The sequence below is a fragment of the Dipodomys merriami genome, unplaced genomic scaffold, assembly GCF_024711535.1.
Source record: "Dipodomys merriami isolate MVZ:Mamm:240054 unplaced genomic scaffold, mDipMer1.0.p SCAF_155, whole genome shotgun sequence".
Lineage (NCBI taxonomy): Eukaryota > Metazoa > Chordata > Mammalia > Rodentia > Heteromyidae > Dipodomys > Dipodomys merriami.
In genome coordinates, this window is record NW_027202882.1 from 2,184,469 (window position 1) to 2,189,206 (window position 4,738).

General features: G+C 39.2%; 1 non-coding gene across 1 annotated transcript; it reads right to left on the minus strand.

The window, feature by feature from the left end:
* Positions 1-4,634: 4,634 nt before the first annotated feature.
* LOC138827403 (U6 spliceosomal RNA) lies at positions 4,635-4,738 on the minus strand. The gene has a single exon (XR_011372079.1). It is a non-coding gene; the product is annotated as a U6 spliceosomal RNA (small nuclear RNA).

The following is a 4,738-nucleotide window of genomic DNA, read 5'->3' on the forward strand; positions in this document are numbered from 1 at the left end:
CTCATTCTGATATAAAATATAGGTCAACACTTCAATTTAGAGGACAATGAAGTTAATATTTAGTTGAAATTTATTTACTAATTATATATATATATATATATATATATATATATATATATATAAGTTGATAAATACGTGACATCTCCTTTTAAAAAACTAAAAAAATTATTGTTTCTGAAGTAGTCATCACATACAATTTCTCTTCAACTGGCATTATTTTGGGGCTAATTTTCTAAATTAAAGAGTGTAAGAAATGTTTTTTAAAATATAATTAGTGCAGATTTCTAAGCAAAAGTTTCATCTGGCTATGGACACATATTTTGTTGGTTTGTCCAGTTATCTTTGTGGTGACTATCAAACTAAGAATTTTAGGAAAACTAGGCAAACTGTCACTAGCCATACCTAGGATTATTTTATGTTCTATTTATTTTAATTTTTGTGCTGATCTTGGGATTTGCATGCATTGCCTGAACAATTTCCATAAAATTTTTCTGCTCAAGATTATGACTTTAAAACTTGGGCCACAGTTCTACATCCAACCTTTTGGTTGTTAATTAGAGAAAAGACTCATAGACATTCTATCATTAGGTCCAACTTCACACCAAGCTTCTCAGTATCCATAATATCAAGGACTATAACCATGAGCCACTGTTAGCTACATGATGTGTTTTTTAAAGCATCTGTAAATAATAATAGAAAACTATCACCATTACTAAAGGCTCAAACCTGTAAATCTAGCAATTTCAGAGGCTGAAATCTATAAGATCATGTTTTAAAACTAGACTTGTCAGACAATTCAGAGTTTATTTGTTTAACCTGCAGGACCCAGGGTTTAAGTCAGGCCTAGGCACTGTATATGAGTTACTTTTGATTAAGGCTAGTGCTCTACCTCTTGAGCCACAGTGACACTTCCAGCTTTTCCTAAGTAGATATTAGACGGAAGTGGTAAGGAAACCTCACAGTTTCGCTCTTAACTGTCATCCAAAAACTAAGCCTTCAAAGTAGCAAATCAGAGATTCTTACCTTCAACTAAGCAGCAATAAAAATACTGAAGGTGTGATTCAAGTGGTATAGTGTCAGCCTTGCTTGGAAAAAGTTATGGCAATTCAAGCCTCAGTATTGGCACGTATGTACACAGAAGCATGCACATACATACATATAAAGGGTCCTATACTCAATTCCCTGGGATTAAAAAAATAAAATATTAAATTAAATTAGGACAAAAATAAGAAATTCAAATTCCTAAAAAAACAAAAACAAAAACAAAAACAAAAACTACCATAGCCGGGTGGTGGTGGCTCACACATAAAATCCTAACTAATCAGGAGGCTGAGATCTGAGGATCACGATTCAAAGCTAGCCCAGGAAGGAAAAGTCCATGAGACTCTTATCTCCAAGGAACCACACAGAAAACTGGAAGTGGCACTGTAGCTAAAGTGGTAGAGCATTAGCCTTGAGCTGAAGAGCTTAGGGATAGCACCCAGGCCCAGAAGTCAATCCCCACGACCAAGAAAAACAAACAAACAAACAAAAAACTGCCATAACTGAATTGTGACTTAGGTGGTAGATTTCTTTCTTCCCATAAATGAGGTATGAGTTCAATCCCGAGTTGTTCATACCAAAGCAATCCAATAAAAGCACACTAAGAACTATCTAAAAAAAATGTCATTCGTTGTAAAGAAAATTAAAACTTATGAAAATAATTGAAAGAGAACTAAAAGGAGAACCATGGCTCAATAGTGAACAGCAACTTAAGCCAAATCGCCATTTCCAGGTTTTAGCTATTTATTGGCAAAATGAATATCACAGACATTGCTGCTTGGGATCCCTTTGAATCTGGATCCTCAGATTTCAGCCTCCTATGTAACTGGGATTACAGGTGTAAGGCACCAGCAATCTGAGATATGCATTTATTTTGTCATGTTATGTGGCAAATTATCACAAATTTATTTGTTTGGCCACTGAATACAAACTATTGTAGGATATAAGATTGGGCTGGTAACTTGGGTGTGGTTTGTCTATAGTAGCTGCTCAGTTTCTAGCAGGGGCAACTACCCTATAGTCTCTCACAGAATGTGGGGATCTCTTACAAGCTTACGGGATGCCTAGTAGGGTTTAAGTTCTGTGGTGGTGAGACTGTGGTTTCTGCTTTCTGGTCTCCTATCATACAGCCACTGTTGTCAGCTCCTAGGCACCCCCATACTTTCTTGACAAACATATTCTCCTTACTGTTTGCTTCATTCTGTTTGCATCACTGACTTCTAGAAAGGCCTTAATTTGCACTCACACCTTGGAAATAACTCATACCAACTCTTGTGGGAACTAATTACATTTGTAGAATCTGTTTAATTTTGTTATCTACCGGAGCATATAGTGGGGTTAGATCCTGCCAGACTGGAAGATAAAAGACTTCCTAAGGGTCTGAGTTGTTGTGTATCACCTGATACACATAAAAAGCTATTTATTGGGGCTGGGAAGGTGGCTCAGTGGTAGAGCGCTGGCCTTGCATCCATGAGGCCCTGGGTTCGATTCCTCAGCACCACATAAGCAGAAAAAAATCCGGAAGTGGCATTGTGGCTCAAGTGGTACAGTGCTAGCCTTGAGCTGAAGAGATGAGGGACAGCGCCCAGACCCAGAGTTCAGGCCCATGACCGGACCCCCTCCCCCCAAAAAAAGCTATTTATTATCTGGGCACTGGTGGCTCATTCCTGTAATCCTAGCTATCTGGAGGATGAGATCTGAGGCTCCCAGTTCAAAGGCAGCCTGGGAATGAAAGGTTTATCTCCAATTAACCACTCAGAAAGATGGAAGTGGTACTGTAGCTCAACTGGTAGAGCACTCACTTTGAGCTGAAGAGCTGAAGGATTGCCACGCCGACTCCAGTGGAGTCTGGTTAGCATGGGAAACCATCTATCAGACCTAAGATAGGGGCTTCAGAGACCTATCTCTGAGTTTTGGGACTTTACCGAAGTCTACCTCAGAGAATGGGGCTTTACAGAAACCTATCTCCAAGTTTTGGGACATCACCGAAGTCTACCTCGGAGAATAGGGCTTCTAAGAGGCCTACTCCTGGAAAAAGGCTGGCAAGCCCCTGGGAAAGATGTGTTTCTGCCTTTCTTTTCCTCACTGTAGAAGAGTGCCTATTAATCTTTTACTGTTTCTGCTGTTCATTGTACTTACTCATTGTCAACGTTCCCTTATTCAAAGCTCTTTCTTAAGAGTGTTGACGACTCCAATATCTGATGAGTGTCTTAAAAATATGACTAACTCACCAGAGTTAAGTGCTACCCTGAAACCCCTCTTATGGAGGCTAGTAGACAACTCATAAGCAAATATAAAAGTATTGGGGGTTTCACAATGTCACTTCAGCAGAAGGAATTGTTTGTAAGAGATTTGCAAAAAGCTGTAGGCATGGCTAGAACAGAAAGAATGTATGGCAATTGCTGAGGTAACTACTTAGGAGAAAGAACTTCTTATTACTCTCTTTCATTTACTAAGATACTTGCTAAATCTAAGTCTCGTTGGTGTTTACTATTAAAGAAGGAACAGAAAAGATCTGATGGGACAGTTAAGGCCTCTATAGAAATAAGGTAATGGTTAGTTGGTGACAAACATAAAAACCCATTATATTTCTTAGAGATAAGACGGAAACAAGTGCCTATCAGGCAACCAGCTGGTGACCACCCAAGAATGAAGCCCTGCAGCAAGGTTGTGTAACCTTTTGCCCTTTCAGGCCACCAGGTGGTGACCACCCAAGAATGAAGCCCTGCAGCAAGATTATGTAACCTTTTGCCCTTTCTTATGGAGATTTTTGCTATAAAAGTCTGTTATCCTCTGCATTAAATCGCACTCAGCATCCACTCCTCTTGTGTGTGAGTTGTCTGTTTGCCATCTCCCCACATATTCCAGTTCCTCCCCTAGGTGTCCTCTGTCATCCCGACAGAATCCGGTCAGCGGCAAAGGATTGCACAGAGACCAGATTTGAATCCCCAGAGTTGAAAAAAAAAAGAAAAACATTGAAAAAAGCTATTTATTATTCTAAGTGTCCTCAATTTCAGACACTGGTAATGTTGAGTTATTGTTTGACATTAACCAATGAAGTGTGAAATTTAAGAAAATGAAAGATAGTTCCTTGGGTGGAGTGGAAAATATTTCGGCAGTTATAGGAAATGAAACACAATTAGGAGTTAAATTGAGGATACATTCAATAGCAGTGGCTGTGGCTTCAGAGATGGGACAGAGCTAAACATGTTAGACATATGTTAAAAAGAGAACATGGGGCTTGGAATGTGGTTTAGTGGTACAGTGCTTGCCTAGCATGCATGTAGCCCTGGGTTCAATTACTCAGTACCACATAAACAGAAAAAGCCAGAAGTTGCCCTGTGGCTCAGGTCAAAGGGTGCAAGACTTGTGCAAAAAAGAAGCTCAGTGACAGTGTGCAGGCCCTGAGTTCATGCTCCAGGACTGCCAAAAAATAAAAAGAGAGAACATGTCAATAATGAATGAGGGAGGGATCCAGAAACCAAATTCCTCACTGAATATTTTCTCTATTTCAATATCATTCCAGAGAGAAAAATTAGGCATAAAGATGGTCCAGAAAGAACATATCTCATGAAGAAATACAAGATTTAAAAAAAAATATGGAACACTTCACATATTTGCATGTCATCCTTGTGCAGGGACCATGCTAATCTCTGTATCGATCCAAATTTAGTATATGTGCTGCCAAAGCAAGCAC